Source organism: Lissotriton vulgaris, chromosome 3_1, assembly GCF_964263255.1.
Source record: "Lissotriton vulgaris chromosome 3_1, aLisVul1.2, whole genome shotgun sequence".
NCBI lineage: Eukaryota > Metazoa > Chordata > Amphibia > Caudata > Salamandridae > Lissotriton > Lissotriton vulgaris.
In genome coordinates this window covers 1,236,989,061-1,237,002,161 of record NC_141689.1, presented here as the reverse complement: position 1 = coordinate 1,237,002,161, position 13,101 = coordinate 1,236,989,061, and positions in this window count along the sequence as shown.

Here is a 13,101-nt window from a genome sequence, read left to right as displayed (position 1 = left end):
TTTGTTGGACCTGTCCTGGCATGTGGTCCTATTGCCGATGGGATGGCTGTGGTGATAGTGGGTGCAGATGCTGGATAAGCCAGGCTTCGGTGAGAAATAGAATGTCAGGGAGTGTGTGTCGACGAGGTCCCAGACCTCGGTGGCGTGTTGCTGAGAGATTCATGTTAGCCAGGGTGAGGTGAGTGTGGTGGGTGCAGTTGTAATGGCAGGATGAACATGAGAATGTTCCTAGCATTGTCTGAGGTGTGTTGTAGAGACAACAATCATGGTGGCGTCTGGTGTTGTGTGTGCAGGTGTTTGGAGGTTTATCGGCATTGTTTGATTGGCTCAGAGTTTGTGGCACGGGGCACAGTCCAAGCGTGGATGTGCGCCGATGGGCTAGCTTTGGCGCTCCTTGGGCACACCAAGTGGGTGGTGCGCAGCGGCTGCCATTTCATAGGTCCTGGGTGGGGTGGAGGAGCACTGGGGTAGTGAGCAACAATAGGGAGGTACAGGAAGAAGGCACAGGAATGAGGACGTGGGAAAGAGACAAAGGAGAGCGGGTAAGGAGTGGGGAAGATGAGAGGAACAAAAGCGCAGGGGGGCATGGAGCAAGGAAAGTGGAAAAACAAGTGAGAAAAGGGTACAGGAAAAGTGGAAAAACAAGTGAGAAGAGGAACAAGAAAAGTGGAAAAAATAGAAAAAGCACAAGAAACGTGGAAAATGAGTGAGGGGATGGCACATGAAAGGTGGAAGTATGAGTGAGGAGAAAAAGACAGGAGCTGGTGGGAATAAGGCACCAGGAATGCAAGACCGACAGAGAGAAAAAAGAGGATGAGAAGTGTGTGCAGAGATGGCCAAAGTAAGAGGAGAAGGAGTGGGAGAGGGAGGTGGGGCCTCGAGGCAGTAGGCCAGGTCAGAGCTGGCCTTAGACTGGTCGGTGGGCCAAGTGGAGAGGAGAGCTAGGGCCTCCGACATGAAATAGCTGCCTATGTTGCATTTGTCCTGGGGTGAAACTACTAGGCACTGAAAATGCTTGTGCTGAAGGCACATACTCCTGTACTTGCACAATTGACCATTTTGCTTTGAGGAGCACTATGAAACCAAAACGCAAGGCTCCAAGATCAGAGCAGATAGGGGTCTCAGTGCAAAAGGGACAGCCGCATGGGAGAACAGGAGCAAGGATTGGTGGAAATTACAACAGGCAACTTGCTGAGAGGTATATCGGCTGCTCCAGACGAGGTAGAGACCAGAATAACAATACTTCTTGAACCCCTTCTTGGGCGGAGAATCTAGTTTGAGCCTGTCAGCCTGAAAATCTATAGATTAGGCAGAAGGGGTTGAGTTCAAGTATATTGCGAGGCGAAGGACACCCCTGGAATATATATATTTTTAAATTGGTAAAACACAAGAAAGGTGTTCAATGGCTCTGTGTGATGAGAGGGTAAAAAAGGAAAACTGAAGTGCAGTGGATGCCAGAGGATTACACCCCCCTCCCCTCCTCCAAGTGTGCTCCGCTGAATGCAAAAACTATATTTAAAGAAGTAGACATCTAATTGATTTTTGGTACATTCCTCTTTAAAATGGCATAGACATTCAGAAAACAGCTCTAAATAAGCCTAATGTTAGCCTAACCAGCACTCCCAATACTGATACTCATTTTGCGCCTAGCCTTTCAGTAGCATAGGTGCTGTGCTAAATACATTGGTTCTGGTATGACGGGATAGCACCGTCGTGAAATGCCCATTAAAACCACTCATGGGCAAGAGGGTGGCACACTGCAGAGGAGGGAGCATTTAGGGGTCTAATGTCACAGGGAGAGAAACCCAGAGTTACTGCTGCCTTGTCAGAGAAAGTATATCTCCAGTTATTAACCACTTATTGTGTGCTATCAAATGACCAGGGTCAGAACCTCCAGGTTTCCGGTTGCACTTGAAGTTCAGGAACACATGCTTACCTCACCCCACTACTGCTTTGGTATCCTTTTAATCACGTTAGTACAGACCACTAACTCATTGCACAACCCAATAATAGTGTAGTGCCCTGAAGTGGCACGCCTTACAAATGACCATAAACAAAATGGGCAAAGAAGGTGACTGCACCCCCTCCAGCCTCCTGCCCACCCCAAACCTGGTTCATTTGAAAGGAAAGGACACGTTAAGTGTTAGTGACTGGTACCTCTTTAAAGCAAGGAATTCTGGAAAGCAAGTATTCAGGGCCGGCCCCTGCTGAGTTGTGTCTGCTCAGCTACCCGATTCTGGAGGAGATCTGAGGCAAATGCCTCACATTAACCTTTCAATTAAAGCCCTGGAAGACCAGCTAGTTAGCGAATGTTTGGTTTCATTTGCATCAGACAAGAAGAGAAAGACAGCTGCATGCCAGAGCGAGCTGCTCCAAGACATCGCCTGTCCTGGTGCTTGCCCAGCACAGCCCCTACAGTTACGCAAAGGCAGGCATATAGTTGTTGATAAGGAAAGGTAAAGTTCTATATGTTTACATTTTCAATGTATTTCCAGGCTCCTCCCCAACACAGCCTTTATGTAGTGATGTGCCTTTCAGCAGGGTTGTCTCCAGCCTGGAGCACCCACAACAGAGGCACAAAGACCTGCAAGAGATCTGCAGTTAAGTGTGATCAGGGTAGACCAAGGCTTGGCCTAACCTGAAGTGGCCCCTTCATCCTCCAGCTCCACCCATAGCATCTACGAAAAGGGCAGTGCTTCAGGAAGTCCAATCTGTAACAAACAACAATGTCTCTACAGGTAACAATTGGAATACAGTTAACAAAACATACACATTAAGTTGCAAAAAGAGACGACAAGGAGACTGAAAAAGTTATTTGAGAAAACATGCGAGTGGTTTTATATTTAAAGCCAATTAAGGCCAGAAGAACAGTATCGCCACTATTTACAGTAAGTAAAGTAACCCAAGGGTACTTTTGCACATGAGTGCTCGTGAAGGGGTGAACAGTGAAAGTGACGAGTGTAACAGCAAGAGGCGGAGCTAAATTAAACAGTATTGACAATATTTACAAAGGTTTAGGGTTCACAAACACTGATTTACAGGGCAAACACCCATCGCAACAAAGTGATTCGTTCGCGAGCACAATACAACGCAATTACCACATCGCAGAAACCTTTACATCACAAGGCACACCAACGCTTCGACATTTACATCGTAAGGTATAGCAACGTAAGCATCAACAACGCAACTTTACGATGTAAGCGTTCACAACCCAATATGCTATTTTGACTGACTTTTGAAAAGTGACCCTTTGCTGGATTGGACTTCGTGCTACTGGGACCTTTGCTCTTGGACTCCTGGTTCTGGGCTGCTGACCTGCTTCTACACCACTGCTCGCCGGACCCGCTTCGCCGCCGGGGAATCTGTGGAGCTGCTGTGCTGACAGAGGAGTGTTGGGGCATCTGCTCAGGGCTGCGAGCGTTTTGCAGGGACTACATTTCCCAGGAGTCCCTGCCTGGCCAATTTAGATCACCTGGCCCGCTCTCCCTGTTAGCCCCGCCCCCTGTGCATCACACCTAACCTATAATAGTGGTGTCTACTTCCGCTGCGTGGGAGCACGCGGGAGAAGCCCGGGACAAGGGCGGGACCGTCTGTGGCCGTCAGGGGCCGAAGGAGGCCGGGCTGGGCCTACCCTCTAACATTGTGCCTTTATTTTACATGATATAGTCGGTTATCAGGAAATACCTGGTGTTTGCATATATATTATTGTTAATCCTATAGTTTCTTGACTGTGAAGTATGTCTTTGAACTCAAACCCAACTGCTCTGATCCCCACTCAGGTCGAGGCCAGGTCAGTTATCCTGGGCCCTTTAGACAAATATTTCAGTCGGGCAACCCAAGATATTGACAAAGAAATAGCTTTGGCCGAGAGGCGCGCCGAGCGTAGGTTATCCATTGAACTCCTTAAAATTTCCTTAGAGAAAAGGCCACCCCAAGGTTTCCCTGCATTGGCATTGGTTCCTCCCTTGTCATCTTTAACCCTGCCAGTTGTATTGGAAACGCCTTATGCCTTTCCCCCTTCACCAGAGCTGTTGGCTGGCTCGTCTGTGGGCCCCATCGAGCCTATTTTTTCGCCCACCTCGCACACATTAACAACCAGTTCACCTACAGTGCAGGTGATTACTGCCCAAGCGAGTGTGCCCATTTCGTCCCCCACCTCGCCCTTAACAACAACTGGTTTATTTCTAGGGCAGGTGACTACCGCCCAGTTAAGTGTGTCGGCTCACATTGATAAAGCTAAACCAAGTATTAAAAGGAAAAGAAGTGCTGCCCCGAAGAAGTGTACTCTTTCCAAACACCCGAAATAAATAAGGAAGGTTGGAGTAGCCCTGCGCCCTTCTAGTGAGCCTATTGGGGCTGCCCCTGGTGGGGAAGACCCTACTAAGGATGGAGTTGTTTCGGTTAGTCCTGCATCTAATATGAATGTCCCTTCGGCGATGGGATTGGCTGAGACATTATCTTCCGCTCCAGTTCTGCTTCTCGAGTTGGAAAGGTTGATGAGGTCTCTCCTGAACCCTATCGAGGAACGAGTTAAAAAACTAGCTGATCGATTAGATCATTTTGAGCAGGCAACCCTAGATAACTTCTTTTCTACCAAAGCCCTAATCAAGTCCCATCCCAGGACTGGGGAAAGTACCAACTCTTTAAAACCAAATGTCCAGGCCAATGGTGTGTCCATTGTAGTGCCCTCTCCGCCTATAGTTAGCATTGCTAGCAAGCCTCAGTCGAAGGGCCCAACCCCTAAGACTAACTCAGTTTTGTTGGACCGCCCAAGTAGTAATACTAGCAAACAAATCAAGCTGCCTGATACTATGGCTATGGGTAACAAGGAGAGTTCTAAAAATGGTAATCCTGTCTTTAATGGTTCGCAGCCTTTACCAAGTAGCTTAAAACCCCGTTCTGGTGTCCCAGTTAGGGGTAACAAAGACAGTTTCAATATCAAAAACACTGCATTGAGTTGTTCCCAGCCACTACCAAGCATCTCAACAACATGTCCTGCTGCTCCTGATATAAGCCGGCCTATTAACCTCCTGGTGAGAGCTCCGCGTAGGATACCTCCCATGAATCTCACCCCTATGTGGTTGTCCTCACTAATGTACCACCTCTGTTGGCCGGGCAAAGAGAATCCTTCCAGATGCTAAAGAACAAGGTAATGCACTGGTTGAAGGCAAATAGACCATTGCCCGGGGAAGTGGACGGGCTGATTATTGGAGTGAGAAGAACAGATTGGATAGGTTGCACTCCTAAGAACCTGGGGGGGGAGTGTATAGTTGTTAACTTTCAAGATCCTAAGGTGGCACGTTTGATTACGAAGCAAAATTGGGGCCCAAGTAGTGGTGGAATTGGTGTTGTTGATCTTACATTTTTTTACCCAAGACCAACAGGTATACAATTTGGAATGATCAGTGAACCAGGTTGTTTTAATAATTTCCCCTCCCAAGGGTTTGCACCTTTTACTGTACCCTCTCAACGGGGCAACTTCCATAACGGATTAATGTATAATCAGTTTGAAGTAATGAATGATCTAGGGTGGAGCTATTGACCAAGTTCCGATTACTGCCAGAACAACAGGGAAAGTATGTCCCGTAGGGAGATATGTGGGAAACCTGTGTTAACTGTTTTGTCCAAAAATGTGGTATCAAATGAAATGAGAACTTGTGGGGAGACTATGATTTTGGATGAAACTTGTGGGGAGTGTATTCCTACTTCCGGGGACTCCGAAAGAGAGGTATCAATTATATTAAGTACCGTGGACACCCAGGAGGTTGATCATAGCATGGAGGATACCACCCGAGGGAGGGGGGATGGGCGAAATGTAACTAGGGTGTCCTGTACAGGAGAGTTATCTATGGACAGCCCCGGGAAGCTCCTCTCATGGAACATCGCGGGGCTGAACAGTAAGCTGACATCCCAAAATTGGATTAATTTCATTAATGGTTTCGATCTCTGTTTATTCCAGGAGACATGGGCTTGCGACCCTATATTTCTTCCTGGTTATTTACATTTTTCAATTCCAGCCATTAGAGGTTCTAGGGGCCGACCGATGGGAGGCCTGACTATTTGGATTAGGCAATGCCTTCAGTTGACAATCAAAGTGGTGGATCTGGGTTGTAAAGACATCCAAATGTTAAGAATAACCTCAGAAAAGCGTGGAGGGATAGATTTGTATAACATTTATGCCAGGGGTAGTACCATTGGGAGCTCTCCCATTTTAGAGGCACTGTCCACTTCCCTGGAATCTCAGTCTTTGGGTAACAAAGTTGTAGTAGCTGGTGACCTAAATAGGACCTTTGAACCATTGGATAGTTCGGACGATCCCCTAGGGCATGAAGAAGATACACAGTGGGGTGTTCCGACTTTACATCTGGTTCCTGTCAAGCGATGGACGAAAGATATATTACAACTGAATGCCATTTGCTTGGAACATGGTTTGAGAGCCCTAAATGGGAGGACGAAGGGCGACAGGGAAGGTGCTTGTACATTCGACAATGGTCATGGTCAAAGTCGGATAGATTATGTCCTTTGCAGCCTTAACTTGTGGCAGTTGGTATGTGACATGAAAATCGAGGGTAGACTAGAAAGTGACCATAATCCCCTCTGTGTCTCTCATGATTGGTGGATGGCCACATCAGGGAACCCCCAATTAAGTAATGGCCTAATGCCTACTATGGCCAATGACATGCGCAGACTTATCTGGCCGAGGGTACTAGCGAATGCAGAGGCTATGAACTTTATAAGTTCTGAAGTGGATACTGCAATCGCTGCTATGGAGGCTGCAAATCCTGTAACCCCAGGTTCAAGGGAAATAACGGACATACATAACAAGCTCTTTTCCACTCTAAAACCGCATTTTTTGATGTCCAGTAATACAAACAGGAAAAAACCACCTAAACCAGCTAGTTGGTATAACCACCAGTGCAGGGAAGCCAGGCTAAGCTTGGGATGTGCAATTAGGAATAGGGATAAGGTAGCGATTGGTGAGGCCAGGAAGCACTATAAGGCTTGTGTATTACTCGCAAAAAAAACATGGGATGAAAACCACTGGGCTGAGCTAAAGAAGGCCGCAGGGGCGAAGGATTCCAGGTTGTTCTGGAATATTGTCAAGTGGTGTAGAGGAGGACTTCCAAACAGACCTGATAACAATGTCGCAGAGGGTGCCTGGGTGGATTATTTTGAACCGCAGTACGCTGAGTCAACGGAGTTTAATGACGTGAAGGTAGTTTCTGCTGTATTCCCTACAGGGAATTTATTTTCCATCAAATGAACTGAAGCTGCAATAGGCGCTGCCAAAGGGGGAAGGGCCCCAGGTTTAGAAGGGATACCCTCTGATGTTTTTATAAATGACAAGGCGAGGTGGGCTAGGTATATATTTCCCCTAGGAAATGCAATTGCAAAGGGAACATTAGTCCCGGAATTATGGAAGGGAGCAACTATTATACCCATATATAAAAAAGGAGATCGGTCCCTTCCGGCCAATTATAGGCCGATAAGCTTGATTGCCACTATCCAAAAAGTGGTGGGGAGAATGGTGGTAAACAGGCTAATGGACTGGGTAGATGAGGAAAATGCCCTGTCCCCATATCAGGCTGGATTCCGGCGGGCAACAAGCACCGTTGATCAGGTGTTTCGTTTTGCTCTGCTGCAGTGGGGGACGGTGGTGCTTGGTGAGGGCAGCCTGTATGTCGCTTTTGTTGACTTGCGGGCTGCCTTCGACCTGGTCCCAAGGAGAAAGCTCTGGGCAGTCCTGAGTGATATAGGCCTTCCAGCTGAGTTGCTCACCCTGATAATGAAGCTACATGAATGTAACTTCGCCAAAGTCCAGTGGGGCACGAATGGCGAATCATCTGCCGATTTCCCAATTGGACGCGGAGTACGACAGGGGTGTGCTATGGCCCCCCTGCTTTTTTCCCTTTTTATTAACGGAATTGTGGCTAGGATGCTGGATGCCAGTGTCGACGCACCTTCGTTGGCGGGCGTCAGGGTTCCGATCCTGATGTTCGCCGATGATACGTTGGTTTTATCTAAAACACCGGCAGGCTTGCAGCGAGCCCTAAACATCTTTGATCTCTTCTGTGGGGAACATGGCCTGGAAGTTAACGTGGGTAAGACCAAGCTGGTGGCCTTCTCATCTAAGCGTAGACCCCGGCCCAAAATACTTTTGAATAACTGTGAGTTAGAGGCTGTTTCTGTATTTACATATCTAGGGGTACAGATAGCAAATAATCTAAAATGGTCCCAGCATGTTGAAATGGCGGTATTGAGGCACCAACAGATTTCGGGGGTACTCCGGGTGGAACACAAAAAGTCAAAATCAAAGCCCATAAAACCAGTCCTAGCAGTATATGACGCTAAGGCTATTGGGTCTGCTCTATATGGGGCAGAGTTATGGGGCTTTGATAGGCTTCTCCCTCTACAGATATCGGAGAATAGGTTCCTAAGGGGAATCACAGGTCTCCCCCAGAGTACACCACTGATCCCGCTTGGTCTTGATCTAGGGAGAAGATCAGTTAGTGACCGAGCGCGATTGCGCCCGATCCTTTACTGGAGACGCCTCTGGACTACCCCGGAGATAAGGCACTACGCAGAGGGGTTCCTTGCCATAATCAAAGCTGACATCTTCCACAAAATAGTGTGGTTAAAAAATCTTAGAGCGGCTTTAGGGGAACTCGGACTCTCTAAACTATGGGACAATCCATCTGGAGAACCCTTTCCAAGTAAAAATACAATCAAAAGTGTATATTGGGATTGGATAGATGGTAAACTTTGGAGTATAACGAGGTCAGATACAATGGCGGGGCGCTTCCTAGAAATCAAACTGTGTCCTATACTGGAACTATATTGGGACAGTATTACAAACCCAGAGGATAGGAAGCTTTTCTTCCAGTTGAGATCAGGTGCCCTCCCTCTGAGATCATTGACGGGTAGTTTGTGGTGCAATTAAGGAAAGCACAGGTCACTTTTTATTCGTGTGCAAAGCTTATGCCACCCCGAGAAGAGTTTGGCTAACTCCTGTCTGCAGAAACCTAGGGACATCCAGGGGTGTTGAGGCACTACGAATCATTTGTACCACCACTGATATGCCTATCGTTTTAGGAACAGCAAAGTATCTGGGGTGGGCTTGGTCAATTAGATGGAGGACAATCTCTTCCAATGTAACATAATTAGGGTATCAAGGGATATTTGTGCAAATGTGCAAATGTATACTAAATAATTTCTTTTATTGCTCATGTATGTACAAATGTTTTAAATAGTCTTTATAAACAAGGAAAATTTTATTATTATGTATTTTAAATGTATGTTTGTGCTTTTATGAGTATATTCCTCGAATAAAGCCTAGAAATCGACAAGTGGAAGGAAGCGCAATGTTACATTTCAGTGCGATGTCATGAACGTTTTTATCAACATGAACTTTTGAGTGACATCGCAAAAAAGAAAGGCAAGCGCGAGGTTGAAATTTAAAATTTTCAGTGCAATGTCACTCAAAGGTGTCTATCAACATGAACGTTTGATTGATTGAAATTTGACATTTTCAGTGCTTTTCAGTGCGATGTATTTTGAGTGATTGAAATTTGACATTTTCAGTGCTTTTCAGTGCGATGTATTTTGAGTGATTTAAATTTGACATTTGATGTCAAACGTTTATATTCATGTGCAAGGAAGCGCTATGTTACATTATTATATTCATGTGGACAGAAGCGCTAGGTAACATTTGAGTGCGATGTCACTCGAAAGAAAGACAAGCGCGATGTTGAATTTGAGTGCGATGTCACTCAAACGTTGCAACGTCACTCAAAGGTTGCAACTTTACACGATCAACATGAACTTTTGACTGACATTTGCAAAAAAGAAAGACAAGCGCGAGGTTGAAATTTTCAGTGCAATGTCACTCAAAGGTTTCTATGAACATGAATGTTTGAGTGAGTGAAGTTTGACATTTTCAGTGCGATGTATTTTGAGTGATTGAAATTTGACATTTTCAGTGATTTTCAGTGCGATGTATTTTGAGTGATTGAAATTTGACATTTGATGTCACTCAAACGTTTATATTCATGTGCAAAGAAGCGCTATGTTACGTTATTATATTCATGTGGTCAGAAGCGCTATGTTACATTCGAGTGCGATGTCACTCAAAAGAAAGACAAGCGCGATGTTGAATTTGAGTGCGATGTCAAACGTTTGTATTCATGTGCAAGGAAGCGCTATGTTACATTATTATATTCATGTGGACAGAAGCGCTAGGTAACATTTGAGTGCGATGTCACTCGAAAGAAAGACAAGCGCGATGTTGAATTTGAGTGCGATGTCACTCAAACGTTGCAACGTCACTCAAACGTTGCAACTTTACACGATCAACATGAACTTTTGACTGACATTGCAAAAAAAAAAAGACAAGCGCGAGGGTGAAATTTTCAGTGCAATGTCACTCAAAGGTTTCTATGAACATGAATGTTTGAGTGATTGAAATTTGACATTTTCAGTGCGATGTATTTTGAGTGATTGAAATTTGACATTTGATGTTACTCAAACGTTTATACTCATGTGCAAGGAAGCGCTATGTTACGTTATTATATTCATGTGGACAGAAGCGCTATGTTACATTTGAGTGCGATGTCACTCAAAAGAAAGACAAGCGCGATGTTGAATTTGAGTGCGATGTCACTCAAACGTTGCAACTTTACACGATCATAATAAGTTATAAAAAACGTGCAGTACATTTGGACAAGACAAGCGCAATGTCACATGTGTGTCAGAACTCAAACATGGCTGAATGGATGGATGGGTGGACGGATGATGATGTGTGGGTGGATGCTTGTAGGTGCAAAAAGGTGGGTGGATGAATGATGGGTGGATGAAAGGGTGGAAGGCTGTATGGATGGACGGGTGAAAGAGTTGGTGGATGAATGGATGCATGAAAGGGTGGATGAATGAAGAATGGGTGGATGGATGGATGAGTGATGGGTGGATGAAAGGGTGGAAGGCTGTATGGATGGACGGGTGAAAAGGTGGGTGAATGAATGAATGGATGGATGAATGAAGAATGGGTGGATGGATGGATGAATGATGGGTGGAGGAAAGGGTGGAAGGCTGTATGGATGGACGGGTGAAATGGCTGGATGAATGGATGGATGAAATAATAATAATAATAATAATTCGGAGTTTTATATAGCGCGAACAGCTACCTCACAAGGAGGTGTCCCGGCGCTGTAAGAACAAGATGTAATGACCGCGGAAGCTGGAAGAGGGTGGCATCTAGCGTGGCTGGGCAAACAGCCAGGTTTTCAGCAAATGCTTGAAGCAGACTTCGGATGGGGCCTGTTGAAGAGCAGGGGGCAGTGAGTTCCATAGTGTCGCCACATTGGCCGAGAAAGTTCGTCCTCCCAGTCGGGCTCTTTTTGCTCTAGGAACTGAATATCGGACATGGTTGTTGGATCTGAGGGAGCGGGATTGAGTGTACCTTGGTAGTCGATCTTTCAGGTAATTTGGGCAGTTACCGTATATAGATCTGAAGGCCAGAGTAAGTGCTTTAAATTTTATTCTGCTTGCAACTGGTAACCAATGAAGGGAGAGGAGGTACGGAGAGACTGAGTGATTGAAGGGAATCCTCATTAAAAGTCTCGCAGCCGCATTTTGGACCAGTTGCAGTTGCTGTATAAGGTGCTTTGGTAGGCCCAGATACAGACCGTTAGCGTAATCCAGCCTGGATGTAACTGTGGCGTGGATTACAGTTTTTCGGCAGCTAGCTGGTAGAAGTCGAAGGATCTTACGTAGATTCCGCAACTTACTCATACAGCAGCCAGCAACTTGCTGGATGTGTGATACAAAGGACAACTTGTCATCCCACCGCACCCCTAGATTTCTTGCTGAATGGCTAGGCGAGGGGGCTTGTCCCATCTCTGCCGGCCACCACAAATCAGATGGGGGAGGGGGGGCTTTGCCGAAGAAGATCACCTCTGTCTTACTAGCATTAAGTTTTAATTTATTAGTGTTCATCCAGCAGGCCACGTCTTGTAGGCACCCCTTAAAACTCAGTAAGGATGCCTCTGACACTTCTGAATATGGGAACACCAATTGGGTGTCATCCGCGTATGAGATTGCCTTGATTCCCCAATTGGCAATCAGCGTGAAGAGTGGAGCCAGGTAAACATTCCTTAGTGCCACCTTCTGAGTTCTTTGGGTCAGATACGACTGTAACCACTCCAATGCCTGGTCCTGGATACCTATCTCCGCCAGTCGTGACAGCAGTATAGCGTGGTCGACCGTATCGAAGGCGGCCGACAGATTCAGGAGCACCAGCATCGCTGAGTCTCCCGAATCCATCGACCACCTCACTGACTCTGCCACCTCAATTAGAGCTGTTTCAGTGCTAAATCCGGGTCTAAAGCCTGATTGCGTCTCGTGTAAAATTTTGTTGTGTTCAATGAATTGATTTAATTGACGCTGGATAACTTTCTCAAGCATTTTGCCTGGTGCTGCAAGGAGAGAGATCGGACGGAGATTATTTAGATCCTTGGGGTCCCCATTAGGTTTTTTCTTTAAGGGGAGGAGAGTGGCATGTTTCCAGATATTCGGGAACACCCCCGATGAAATGGACAGATTCCATATATGCTGAATAGTGGGGGCCACAAAGTCAGCTATGCGACTCCAAAGTTTAGGGGGGCAAGGGTCGTCCGGCGAGCCCGATTTGCACCGACTTAGTTCTAGCTTGACCATATTTAGGTCTATTAAATCAAATTGTGTCAAGATAGCACGGTCCGATATTATACCCGCTAGATCAGATTTTACCGTGATCTTCTCTGGGCCAAAAGACTCGTATACTTTCTTAATTTTAGAGTCAAAAAAGTCAGAGATGCTGTTGCAAAACGAGATTGACGGGGGAACTTCCCTCTCGATGCACGTAGGTTTGAAGAATGACTGAACTATTTTAAAGGTTTCTTTGCTTGAGTGTTCAGCTTGATGAATCGAATTCGCATAGAACTGTTTTTTTGCTTTTCAAATGGCTTTATGCAGTTTTTTCGATGCTTCCTTGTAGCAGGCCTTCTCTACAGGATCATAATTTTGCCTCCAAAGTCGCTCCAGCCTTTTGCAATCCAATTTTTGCAA